Below are 14,601 nucleotides of genomic sequence, written 5' to 3'. Positions count from 1 at the left end.
TAAGATCATCTAGTCCAACTGTTGATCTACCACCAATACTGCCCCCTAAACCATGCCCCTCAGTGCCACATCTAGACATTTCTTGTCTACACCTCCCAGGATGGTGACTCCTCCACCTCCCTGGGCAGCTTTTTCCTGTGTCTGACCACAGATAAGAAATTTTTTCTAATATCCAACCTGAACCCTCTCGGCACAACTTCAGGCCATTCCCTCTCGTCCTATTTCTAGTTATCTTGCCCAGAAGGGAAGGACCTCCGCAGCAGCTCTAGAGCTCATCTCCTGCCTTTGTAGACTTGGTCTGGCTTGTCTCAGCTTAGTTAGATTTGGCTGGTTCACTGTGGCCCAGTTGTGCTTGACCCAGGCCCTACCTTGTGAGGAGAAATAGCCCACTGTTGTGTTTTCAGTGAAGGCCTTGTTGTCCAAGCCAGTCTTTGGTCACCTAAGTGACCAAAGTCTTGGTCTTGGGTCTTTTGGTCCTGAGGTCACTCTGAGACCTTACGCAGTTTAGCAGTGCTCCACGGTGTGCTGATGGTGTCCTGTGAATGTTATCTTGGTTCTAAATGTGCACTTATGATCCCAAGGGAAGGCAGAGCAGGGTTCATCCTTTGCCAGAAAGGTGAGTGTTCATGTTTGCCGCTTAGAGCTGAGCCTGCTGTGGAGCAGTGCAGGGCAAGGAGCAGAGCAAAGCCTGCGGTATAAACATATTTATGTTCTACAGCCCAAAGAAGCAAAACTGCAATGTGCCAAAGCTACTTATCTGTTGCTTATGACTATTGCACTGCTGTGTAATCAGCCAGAAAACTATCTTAGGCAGCCCTATTTTGCTTCTCTTGATGTCAAGAACAAAAATTCTGTTTACAGCAGTGAAACAGAAAAGGGGAGGAGCAGTTGCTGAAAATACTTCATTTTAAAATTAGCTTGATGAGGGAAGGAGGGTGCAGAGGAGTACTATAGAATAAACGTACCAGATTTGGTTAGGCACAAAACAAGCAGAAAATTAATAAGTCTTTTTAAAGAGAGTTGCCTACAGGACTGTAAACCCTGAAGACCAATTCCCTTGGTCTGTGGGTGACATTAGTTAGAGTTTTGAAATGTAATGAATCTCAGCCTCCTAGCAGGGTATCTGGTGACTCTTCTGTAATGTTTTTCCATACAAATGTGCCACAAATCTTAGTGCCTTCTCCCGACACAGGTAGGGGCCCTGCCTCTGAAGAGGCCAGTGAGTTCCGCTAGGTATTGTGGCAGCACACTTCAGCTGCTTCATCCATGGAATGAAGGCTTTGGGATGGAGGCAAGTGACATTTGGGTGACAAGACAGCATGTCTTCTCTTCATCTTCAGGCAGATAGGTCACTCTGGAGTGGCTCACTTTTTTCAGAGTCATAGGAGCAGTGGGGCTGCTAGGAAACAGCTCTTATTACATATAGAGGTAAACATCCAAGCTACGTGAGGAATGCTGTGCTCATCGTTGCAAAGCTCCAGGAGAACCCCACATTCTCAGGAGCTGCAGTGCAAAACTGCAGTGCTGCATTGCTCTGATAATGTTTCAGCTGGTAGGAAAGTGAAAGAAGGGCTCCTAGTGAACAGTGCTAGACCAGTAGCCCTGAGCTTGAGTCTCTTTTTGCAATCATCTGTATCTTTAAAATACTTCTCTGGTCTCGGTTCAACTGCAGTTGATTCTCCCAAGAAAGCGGGTGTAGCGAGGCCGTTATTTACCTTTGATATGAAAGCTTTACAGTTGTCTATCCTCAGCCAGGCGGCAGCATCAGGGTGTCTGTAATAGTGTAGCTGCATTAAAGCAATAAAACTGCCACTGCTCTAAGTGTCCCACCGTCATGCTCGTGGCTCAAGCTGGGTCCTCTGGCTTCTTCAGGATGATAGAAGGGTGGGAATCTACCTTGTTTCTCCCCTGCTATGCATTTTTTGGTGCAATCTGCAGGCTTGCTGCTGTGGCTGCTGCACAACACCTGCAGGTGGGCAGCTCTCCAGAACTGCAACCCTCCCTTCAGAGGAAGCTGGCTGCTGGAATGGTCGCTCCCTTGATGCTTTACCACCATGCTCAGGTTTCAGCAGTGCCAAACACACTGATACACACAGAATTAAGTGACTGCTTTTAGTCAGACTGCAGCAGCTCACACAGTGTAACATGTTCACAATTACACTGTGGCCTGTTGCAAGCTTGAAAGAGGCATTAGCTTTGCTGCACATCTTTTTACTGCTCTAGCAATGCTCTTGCCTGCTCCTGGGAGCAAGGGGCAGTCCAGCTGTATTTATTTTTTTCACCATCTGTACTGACTCACAGTTACTTCTCATGCTTTGTAATACCAGTAAAATATAACTCCTGGTCCTGGGAATACGTGTCTGATTTTTTCAGGCTTTATCTTTCTTGTTGATCCTTTTCCAGTTACTTTGGCCAAAGGTGAGGAAATGGTATGTGAATGATGGAGCAGCTCTCTTTTGTAGCTAGACTACATATAAAGAATCCACTGATAAGCTAGGATTCCTGCTTTTGTGCAGCCAAGACAATTATTCCAGGGAGAACGCACTTCAGTGCCCTTTTCACAGGCAGATTCAGTGCATTGTGTACATGTGTATATTTCTCCTCTGGAGAGTGAACTCGACAAAGATTACACAAGGGTAGTAATCTTGTGAAGTCAGACCCATTGCAGATATTTAGTACAGCCGCAGCAGTGAGAATTCTTCAACACAAGTTGCAAGACAGTGACGGTAAAAGGCTGCTGTATGGGGCTTTAACAGAATTTGAAATTGATTCTCAGCTGACGTGTGGCAAAGCATAGAAGAAGAGAATAAACTGATTTTTTAGTTTTATGTGACAAGGGTCTTAAGGTCATCATAACATAGTGAGTTGGCCTGTAATTATGTGGTAAATGCTAGCAAAACAGAGACCATCTCCTGTCCTTAGTTCTCAGCAACTCTCTGGTGTTGCTTGTAGTTACTCTTTTTAGGTAATTAGATTTGGATTGATAAAAGGTGCAGTAACCTGCTGGACTTCTTGGTGGTGGGTGGATTTCCTGGTGCAGGCTAAAGAGAAAATGGAAGTTTTTTTCAGAATATTTCAGGAAATACTATATTATTATAATATCTGGATCCATTATCCTTCTATTCCAGAGAAGAAAGGTGCAAATAAATCTGCAAGAGGGTTATCATACAGTGTCCATGTTCCATGTTTGTTTATTTGACTAACCAGGTACCATACTATCTGGACAATATTTTGCATACAAGCACCTTTTCAAACCTAGGAAATACAACCATCAGAATTCTGAGCACTATAAAGAAATGATTAGAGGATTAGGAAGTGGATGTGCTTCTGCTGTCCTATAGAGGCCAACGTTCACGTGTGAATCTACCCTTGACATTGACAATGGAGGAACTAGACAGTATTTTCTGGGTTTTGGTAGAATATGTGGCTTCATATTTTCCTCCTACTGTAGAAGGTCTCATAACTGAGAGGTAGAGCGCTGAATTGAGGAATGTCTTTTAACCAAGTGGCAAGCTTTTGGGCAGCTGGCAAGTATTTTTCAGAGATGCATGAAATGATACCATTGTGTTCTGCTATTATCTCCTCCTGTGCAGCACAACCCAGGCACACTCTCAGCTATAGATGCAGTGTGGGAGCATGCATTAAATTTTGTTGTGACTTAGCTCTCAAGTGAATTTCCTGCAGTGCCCTGCAGGTCTCAAAAGCACAGACTGCTATTGCTGAAGTAGGAAATATAATTCTGCTTCTCAATACAAGATTCATCAGCTTCTGTCTTCTGCTCTCAGCAAATGAACATATCAGCAGTGGAAAACTCTCATTAAAAGTCTCCTGAGAAGTATGGGCAAGGGGGCATGTCTGTACCACTGTGCTCTGGTGGTGAGTGGTTGCAGTGTGAATCCGGAGCACATCTGAATGGGGAAGGTGGCAGTGTATCCTAATACTAGAAGGATCTAAGTGCTGTGCGCTTGAGCTGGGAGTACTTGTTCCTGAGTACATAGAATCAGGCTGCTTTGGCTACATGTGTCTTGAAATCACTCTTGCAGGTCTAGGTTTACTAGCACGTAGGTTTAATGCTCCGTCACTGAACTTTTCTGCCTATTGATCAGTGGGATAATTGGAAGACTCTGGGAAATGATCTGATGAGTAGAAACACATAGCAGGTTTTCACTATTCCAGCTGCACTGGAGCATGATGTGGAGGCAGCGGTGTTGTAGGTGAGTTGCAGTAATGGATGCTCTGCACTAGGACTTGTACCATAGGTTTAGGTTCCTTCATACATGATAACACTGAGGGTTTCGTAGCAAAATCTTACATGTGTCATGTGTGTAAGTAGGGTGCAAGGATAACCTGCTGTCACCTGTTTGGAAGAGCTTTGTTTCTACGTATGAAGTTCAGCATAAACCAAACATTCTGATTCTTCCATGGTCTTGCACTGCTCTTTAGGCAGTAATAATGATCTCTTGGTTTCTGTATAATCATCTGCTTTGTAAAATATTCTCTAATGAGATTGAGGACATTCTGAAATACAAACCGGTTTGCGAGTAGTAAGCAGTCTGGGAAACAGGCTCTGAAGTACCAGTCTATTGCTTTAAACAGTTAAGCAACTTAGTGGAATTTCCCATTCTTCCCTCATGCAAGAGACATTTAGGGGTAATTTTCTTGTCCGGGTTCCAGGAGAGTTCCTCCTCTAGAGCTGGAAGAGATAAAATCAGTGGGAGAAATGGGAACATTTTATGGCAGTGTCAGTATCAAAGGCTAGACTGTAATATCACTAGAGTCCATGAAGAGACAAATGCTTCAAGAATTCAGTATCTACTGTAGATATTAACAGAATGTCAACTCAAATGGTCTGACTCATTCCTTTTTTTTTTTTTTTTTTTTTTTTTTTTTTGTCTTTGCGCCCTCTAGTTTTTGTCTGTTCTTGAAGATGAAATTTGATTGCTAGGGCCACCTCCAAACCTCCAACTCTTCTATTCTCCTATTCCACCCTGATTTGTTCCTCCTACCCATTCCTTTGTATAGAATGGGGTGAGCATCCTCCAACACAGCGTGTCCAAAAAAGGATTGTGCAGTTGTAAGGTGCTTGTCACCGTCACACCTCGTTCGCAGAAGGAAGATGACTCAGCTGCCACCCCACATGGCTGGGATGTGTCACCAAATGAACGATGACATTTTCAAATGCAGTGGGACTTGGGAGTGGAGAAGGGGGGGAGGAGGAGTTGGACTGTGAAAGGGCGATGAGGAACACTGATGTTTCCAATAATTTGAAGCTTTTAGTTAAAGCAATATGCAATTTAGAGAAGTATCACTTGAACACAGAATGATCTTTCTTTTACAGTGAAAGGAATTCTGGTTCAGTAGTTAGAATTTTTGCATATGATTTAAATAATCTAAGTTTTACTTCCTGTTCTTTCATAGATTTCTTGCAGATCTTATATTCCAGCTCTAAACGAAGGCTGTTCCCCTCGTGATACCATGGGGGGATTTCAGTCACAGTTACTGTTGTCACTGAGTGGTCTGATTGATGGATGCACCCTGGTGCATCAGTGTTTGTAAAGCAATTGGAGCTCTTGTGAGGGGTGGAGTCATAAAAGTGCAACATTTTATCTATTCTGCAGTACAAAATCTGGTTCTTATTTGTGCAGATATAATTTGGACTGAATGAAATCTGTTGTGTTAAATGAAACTTAAAAGAACGAGTCTTAATGCTCACATGGAAACTAATGCATTGAGACTGCTTGTTTTGAAAGGACAGGCTACTTAGGCGCTATGGTGAAATAGATTTTGCTGAAAACCCAGTTAGACTGGGCTCCTGTGTAGAGAGACTTTATAAGCTCAGGAGCTTTATCTCATGGATGAGCCTCATATTTATTCTTCACTTCTGTGGACAGCTGCATGAGCACCTAGAGGAACAACAACAGCTGTATAAAAGGGGGTTTGATCCATCATCACAAACATCCTTTGCTGCTGTGGAGGAGTCACTTAGACGCAGTGAACTTCAGATTATCTGTAAACATGGAAGAGCATCCTTGTCCTGCCTCATAGTGGCCCTTGATCCTAGTGCTGATTTATCAGATTTTTTTTAAAGACAATTCATGCACTATGCTGCCATCTGGGACCGTAGAGAGCCTTATTTGGATGTAGTCTAAAACGAAGTTCCCTGGTGCTTCAGAAATGTTGCAGGACCATTTGTTGGTGTCAAACATGAACTCCTGGACAGAGTCCAAGTGTTGTCCCAGCCTGTCTGGCAGAAATTCTCTTTCGCATGTTCAGTAGGGAATGCTTCTGTCTGTTATGCATTTCTATTGTGAAATGTTAAAACAGCTGACATGTTTCACCCTGAGGAGCTGCATGCTATAATTGGTAAATCTTTTTTTAAATTAAAACAGCGCATGGTATTTAAGTGTTTTGAGATTACTTCTGAGAGAAAAGAACTTATATAAAAGGATGAAAGGGCATTCTGTTTAGATGAGAAGTGCCTAAATATGTTTTTTTTTCCTTTAGTGGAGCTGTAATCATGTATTCAGTGCTTAATGAACAGATGACAATGATAAATGTTCAAAGAATATCATTGTTGAACAAACATTTCAAGCCAGCAGGTGGAAATGTGGATTCACTGCTGTTTAGGAATTCTGGAACATGAAAGCAAAAGCCTGGAATGAATATCCTGTGTCAAGGAGTCCAACTCTGTGCTGTCAAATGCTTTAATTCCTTCACTGAGTAAACTTGCTTTAAAACAATCTAGAGATTGCTATTACAAAAAAATTGTTCCATAATCTCACTTATGAGACAGATAGAAATCTTGCTTTATTACGTGTCATCGCATGCTAGTTCTTTCTGTAGTGTTAATCACCTAAGATTTTTATGAAAAACAATTATATAAGTTTTCCCTATTGTATTGCTAAACTGGGTCTCCCTTGTGGGGTAGGTTTTTTGTCTTCCTTGATTATACTGTTAGTCCTATTTTGTGCCATTTCTGAGTCTTAACAGACTTACTGAGCACAGATGAGTTTATCCCAGGGGAGAGTTCTTTTTGTAGTCTAACAGCTATTTCTCTTACTAGAAAGAAGGCATCTCGTGTGTCACAATGATATTTTTGCCCCATTCCCGCATCTTACTGGTGTCATGTGCAGTACACTGAATACAACATTCTCTTTCCTTAGATTCTTGCTTAGCTTCTGTCTTAAAGCTACCATTATTATTAGTCCTTAAATGCTTGGCTTGACTGTGATCCTCCTGAGTACTCAGTGATGATTCTTGCATTCTTGCCACTAACCAATTTCTGTTACTTTTTAGGTGTGATTTTGTAAGGGGAAACTCAGAGCAAGACTGGTCCCTATAGCAGTCTATTAATAACTATCCTCCATCTTTGTACTTTCATGCTTGTTTTTTCCCATGTCAGTAGTTGTTGCAGTTCCTCACCCAAACCCTTCTCTTCTAACAATTTCAAGTTGTTAGCAAAGCAGCTGCTCTACTGAAGTCCAGATAGATGAGACTTACTCCATTCCTTTTGCAGAGGAACCTATCTTTACCAAACATGGTTGTAATAGTTTAGTTCTAGCTGGGAAAGCCTCTTTTCAGTTCATCTCTCTCTCTTTTTTTTTTGTTGTTGTTTTGGTTTTTTTTTTTTCTTCAGAAAAGATTTTAAAATCCTGTATATGTGAGAGATCAGAGTAACTGGCCTGTAGAAACCTGATAATATTTTTTAAAATCTCCTGGCAGTTAGTAGAAAACAGTTATGAATCTTTGAACTGAGGTCAGTGGATCCACATGTGGATCTTTTCTACAGGCACAAGCAGAACAAGTGGAGTTTTACTTCTTTTCCATGGAATTGATTATTTCCTGTCCTACGTATTTATTTCCAAACTTTTTTTGACCGCATTTTCATAATCATCATCTTTAAGAAAATACAAATTTGACTATTTATTCTATTTTGAGGTCCTATCTCCCTAACTGTAATCTTTACCTCATGTTCATTATCAACTTAATTCTTACTTTCTTGATTTTTTTCTAAACATGGAAAAACTCTTCCTGAGAAACCAGTGATTTTCATTTTATTTGCTAAATCTTATGTGAAATCCAGTGACAGAAGAGACAAATTCATACAAAATTCTAAATTCAGTCCAACCAGAAAAACCTTCTGTGTGCTAAGAAAGGTAAAGATAGGGATGAATATTTGAGGAGAGAGATGAGTTGTCCAACAGGAGGAGCGTTCAGCAAAATGCAGTGAGTTTCCCTGTGGGCTTCCCAGCAGCACTGAAGCAGGATCATTTTAAAGTCTTGGTTTCTTGAGAGCTTCCACTGCTAGCCTGGCTGTTCAGGAAGTTTCTCTGTTGCATCTTCCTTTGCGAGTGAAATGTGAGAGTCATCCCTGTGTCTTATCAATCCTTTCATTCATCTGATTTGGAGGGACCAGCCAAAGAGGGAACACCAGTTCATTATTTTCTGCATGCAGGAGTTCTCTTTGGTTGCTTCTGTGCCAGGATAGCAGACTGTGACCAGGATCCTCAGCTGACATAAACTGGGAGAGGTTTGCTGAAGTCAAGGACGTTGTGCTGACTTATGTTCCTGTATATAATGAATGGAAACATTAATCTCTGTCTGTTTTCCAGGGCTAGTCCAAACCTGCAAACAAATACCGTGCCAGTGGCTTTGTTGGGAAAGGCTTTTTGACTTGATCATGTTGGATGATGAAGCTGTATTTGCTAAATTAAGAGGACTTATACTGGGGCTTTCCACAGAAAAGTGCACAGATACAGAGTAAAGAATTATCCCCCTAGGGAGGAGCTGTAGTTAGCTTAAATTCCTTACGAACTGAAAAGGTGGGCAAACACACAACATGGTTTCCATTGCTCCCTCACAACTTGAGTGGCTAGAGTATTTAAACAAATGAGAATTTGAGAAGGAAACTGGTGTGAAATAGTCAAATAATCATTTATTCTCCACTACTGTTGCACCTAATCTATTTCCCTTATCATACATGTAGAGTCTGGTCTTCTGTTTCATACTGGTGTCTTATTGCCTGCTGCCTACACAGCACTTCATACAGTCCACATCCAATGACAACTGTCTTGTTTCTCAAGTAAGCATGGGAGGACAGAGGCAGAATATGCTATGCAGAGCAGCACATGGAATTCCAGCAGCCTAAGATAGGGAATCATGACCACAGTATATAATTTCACTTTTCTCTTAGGATGCTTTTACTTCAAAACTTGCCATAGCTGCTAAAACATTGTCCTTGGGTTGCAAATGATGACAGTGCAGTCCCACTGAGTATTGCCCTGGCTGATAAAGCTGCTTGTGTGGCCTCTGAGCTAGCACAGGATTTTATTTAATTTTAAGAAAGACTAGAAATGATCGGCTGTAGTGCCATCAGTTTCCTCCTTTCTTTTTCTTCCCTCAGTCTGAGCAAGTCACGCAGGGGTTAGATAAGGTGTGGATTTATAGAACATCAGCACCACTTTTGCTATGAGATGAACTCTGCAGTGTAGCCACTACACTAGACTCCTCTTCCCTCCTCTTGCAAGTAGATTGAGAAATCAGGTAGCTGTAATCTTCTAAGTGCCCATCAGCTTAGCTCAACAGAATTGACTGCAGACACATTCACAGAGAAGTCAGGAGCTGCCAATATCACTAATTCAGCTCCTTTAAACTGTAGAATACACATAGTCGTAATTCATCTATGTTTTTGTCTCTCATTAAGAGTAGCTTTCCTGTGGAATAATTCCCAGCTGGTTCCACTGATCACACCACTCATGATAATTAATAGCCAGTTGAGAAATTGGTCCTAACCAGGCAGCTTGGGAGTTTGCACTTCATCGGCAGCTCAGTAGGTGAAAGTCTTGGATGTTGGCTCAATGTTTCTTAGAGGCAGGATGTTCAGCAGAGAACTCCTCTTTCAGCCACTTATTTACTCTGCTCATGATACTGTTTACTTTCAGAAGGGGGCTTATACTGTGGCTTACGTGCCCAGGGCTGCAAATCAAGTCCGAAGAGGGTGAGGTTCCTCAAAATTAAGGATGATCCCCTAGCAGCTCACAGAATTGAACTCTATTAGTGAGACAAAGAACCTAAAACAATGAACAATTGCTAATGCTAACTGTAGTGTTTGTTGGAGTCCTATCACAGGTTTCTGAGCTTAGTGCAGCCCTTTTAGGGTTCATTCAGTTGGGGACAACCTGTATCTCCACAGCATGCCTAAGGATGGGATTTTCTCTGCTATCTGACTGCTGTTAAAAAAAAAAATTATTGAATCTGTTCTCTGAGCCTTCAAATTACATAGATTTCCTGCTCATTCTGGGGGACCCTTCAAGTCCCTCTAGCTCATTTCCATTCCAGCATGTTCTAGATTATACACTCTGGCATCTCTCTACTTGCAGCTTTTGCAGTCTTGTTACTGCCTGGTGGACACTATTTACTGAGCAGAAACTAAAAGAAGGGGCAGAAAGGAAACACTGGACTCATATATGCTGATGTGCAGTGCAGAATTTCGTCAGTAATTTGACTCTGCCTTCACTGTCTTCCTCTGAATGCAGCCAAGCAGCCTGATGACTGGACAGAGGCTGGGAATATCTGAGCTAGTTACGATTTTTTGCCTAGGTTTTTCACTAGCCTGATGGGTGACCTTGTATAAAGCATTACACGCTCTTCCACTTCCCTTCTACAAAATGGAGCTAGTAATGCTGAATTGTGTTTTCCATTGAAACGAACTTTGGAGCTTACTGATGAAAACTGATATTTACTGTCATCTTGATAGCATCATGGTTGTTTGCCTAGCATATGTTGCTTACCAGTCCTTCAGTGAAGATACAGGTGGCAGCAAAACTGTAACTCTTCTATGTTTGTCTCTTGTTTGTCTTTGGCAAAACTGAGTTGGGCTTTTTTCATCACAACTGTTGTCAGCTTATTGCAAAAGTCACATTAGGGAAACAGAAACATCCAACAGATCCGAGTGATAGGACTCTTGATATATCCAGTATAGAGATCACTTTGCATATAAAACAGCCACTGCTGGATGAGAACTGATTAAGTGCATCCTGCCATGCACGTGAATATTTGACATGTTATGTAGCTGTGAGGCACTGTCAGGACCCTCTGTGACTTCCAGCATGTTCAGTGGGGTCTATGGCTGCAAGAGTTCACAGTCTGTTCTAAGCAGACCTATCCAGAGACAGAGGGCTTACTGTCGCTGACTCTATAAAGCGTGCTTGGCAAAGTTCATGAGGTTCAGGTTGGATATTAGAAAAAGTTAATTCTCAGAAAGAATTGTGAGTCATTGGAACAGGCTGTGTGGGGAGTCTCCATCCCTGGAGGTTTTCCAGAAGAGGGTAGGTGTTGCACTCAGTGACATGATCTAGAGCGGTCACAGGCATGGGTAGATGGTTGGACTCAAAGATCCTATTGGTCTTTCTGACCCTAATGATTCTATGATAGTAGGCTTTGAACATGGACTGAGGCCGTAGTAGTCAAAGAAAGTGAGTACCTTGCTTTTGTGGATTTGAGTAGGGGTCAGGACCTTCCACATTTTCTGGGGTACAAGGCCTACGTGAGCTGTGTGTATGTACTGGCTATCAGAAGAAGAAAAGGCAGTAAGGAAATAGAGACTACTGGAGATGTGAGGTGAAAGCGTAGATTCAGAGAAGAAGGTATGACGAAGGCGTCTGATCTCAGCATAGAAAAAACCACAATACTGATTAATGTGAGACAATACAGAATCTGAAATATGCAGGAACAAGATCTTAGAAGCAGATGACCTCTGCTTATAGCCACTCTGGTAGCTGGAAAACACCCAAGAGATCTGGCTGTATTTTTGCACGTTATCTTCAATCACAAGGTATCTTAGTCATAAATCATGTTCTGTGCAGACATAAAAATTCCATCTCAGTACTCCAGCAGTTGAATTAAACATAATCTTCCTACCATTGTCTGCCAGCACCTCGCTCTATATCACTTGTTCATAAAGACAAGGCTTTTATTGCAGGCAAGCCAGTAACAAGGCAATGAGTTGTTTCTCAGAGTGTAAACAAAAGTGCAAAAAGAAGTTCTCCTGACAATTTCTGAGGAAGATTGGCATTGCAGTGTAATACTGTGTAGCCCCTACTATGCCTTGTAAGTTCAAAATCTTTTAAAGAAGTGTATATGTGTTGTCAAATTGACTTAACACTAAACTTCTTGAAGCTTTGAATAGCGGAGCAGTAAAGACATTTGAGGGAAAAAGTTGTGCTTTTAAGTCATGTTTTAAGACAAGTTGTGTCCACACAGCATCCTGACTTGCATGGCAGCTAGTGATGGAAAACTTTGTGCTGAATAGTTGTTTTCTTCAAATCAATTGTGAAAACTGTGTTTGATTCTAAAAAGAATAAATAAAATATATATTTTTTTCCTGGAAAAGCTTTAAAATAAGTTCTTGTTATTTGCTGAAAAAAATTTTTGCTTTTTAAAGCTTCTGAGATGGATGGGAAGAGTGAGCAACTTTCCGACTTTCCTTTCTCTTTGTGTGAATAGGAACAGACTGCAGGAAGTGGGAAAAAGTGGAAGCAGTCATAAAAACTTGTGGCAAAATTGTTGCCATTTTTGAGCATGGTTATCTTAGTTTTCAATCTCCTCTATGGCAAAAATACACAGCCAGCAGTTACAAATTCGAAGTGAAAAAAAAAATGCACTCGTTAAAGTTTTGAAAAGAAAATAATTTGTTTTCCAAACCACCTGTTTTTTGTTTGTTTGTTTTTTAAATGAAAATTTCATAGAAATAAAAAGAAAAAAACAAGGTGGCCTTTTATCTCTTGCTTCTTTAAATTGCACGTCTTGAGCTACCAACAAGCCTGAAATGTGGCCAGGCCTGAGCAGCAACTGAGCCTGCAATGGAAGATGGAAAACCAAGGTAGAGCCTGAAATCAGAGCAGCTTGCAGGACAAGGCAAGGGAATTGCTCCTTTTGCAGTCTCCTCTCTGCTATCAGTGCTGTGGCTTAACCTGGCAGCAGGCTGTGGTTTTGTTGTAGCTGGTGTTGGCAGCTTCAGAGCTGGAGAGTGACTCTAGCTGCTGCAGATAATTGTATACTCTTACCTATGGATTGATCCACAACATATGCTTATCAATAAATTTAGTATGGAAATTAATTCAAAGTACTATTATTATGTGCATAAATTAATTATTAATTTTCCCCCTTCATACCTACCAAGATATTATGATGCTGGACCTCACAAAGCAGAGAAAGAATATAGAAGTCCCAGTCCTAGCATCTTGCTTTCTTTACAGATCCACCACCTCTCCAGCCTTTGCTGATGTCTGATGGCAAGCTACAGGAAGGCAGCTGGAGGCCAGGAGTTCCCAGAGGTGCAAGATGTGAGTAGGCTGCTGAACTTCCTGCTCTATTCCATCTATCTCTTCCCTAGGGATGTATAACTCCTCCAAAATTATGCAATTTCTGAAAATGCTGTCAGAGAACCAGTTGCTATGGTGGAAAATTGCTGTGCCCAGCACGCCTCCCCTGCTGCAGCTAGAATTTGCCTTCTTGATACTGAAGACAATGGGAGCTGCAGCCCTAGAATTCCCATGGATGTGCAAAGCTCCTCACGCCCCCTCTCTCTACATTGTATGTGTCTTCATCTGCATGACTGCTCTGATTCTGCTCCATTGGTCACAGTCAAAGGGTCAACCTGCAAAGTTTGCTCTTTCCACCACAGACCATTGATAGTGTTGAAGTTGGCACAGAAACTAATCCACTAGAGTGAGGTTTTGTGTTTGGGTGGCTGAAAATTTCTCTCTTTTTGTGGTCTAACAAAGCAGTGTAATTCTTGTTCAGCATGGTGTGCTGTCAGATACGTGGGCTAGTGGGAAGAGGGTAAGATTAAGTTTGTGATACATTGTGTGTATTCCCACCTGAATGCTATGGTGCTGATTTACATGCCATGCTAATGTGAACTCTTTAAGTGTGGATGTATAGGACCAGGCCCCCAAGTAGTGTGCACTGCATCCCATACCCACTGCTCCCACTGTGTGCACTCTGTACAGGTCTTTTTGCTCTCCCTCTGCTAAAATGATCTGGTTTTGTGGCTGCAAATTATTCATTGCTCCTCCTGCAGTCTGTATTGTGTTCTCAGCGTAACAACAGTTTTTGGCAATGACAATCTATACAACATACAATACCACAAAGACCCAGATGTGGTTGCACTGCCTAAATGCTATTGCAATGTAGACTAGCTAATGAATTCTTGCCAGATCCATGTTGTACTAAATCCTGTGGATGGGAATATGTTTGTATTATAAAGGCATTCTCCTTCTCTCTTAACTTGGTTTTCTGTTTCCTAAAGCCGATGCTGACATCAAGTACGTGTATCTAGTCACAAAGAGAATGACACCATCCTTATGCTGAACTGTTTCTGACTTAAAAGAATGGAAAATTTTGTGCTTGATCCCAAAGCACTGAGGTGTAACTGGCAGCAGAAAAGCAAAACAAAATCAAAATCCTGATAATAGCGAATAAAGGAAGTGTTTTTTTAGGTGATTGAAAGTTCAGGATGCCATTACAATTGAGCTGTTGTTTTTTTTTTTTTAATTAAATAAAAATACAGGGAATGTGTTAGGGGGAAGGCACTTTGGT

This window comes from Centrocercus urophasianus, unplaced genomic scaffold, assembly GCF_019232065.1.
Source record: "Centrocercus urophasianus isolate 14NV4802_14NV808 unplaced genomic scaffold, USGS_Curo_1.0 seq_17, whole genome shotgun sequence".
NCBI lineage: Eukaryota > Metazoa > Chordata > Aves > Galliformes > Phasianidae > Centrocercus > Centrocercus urophasianus.
This window is presented reverse-complemented; position numbering follows the sequence as displayed.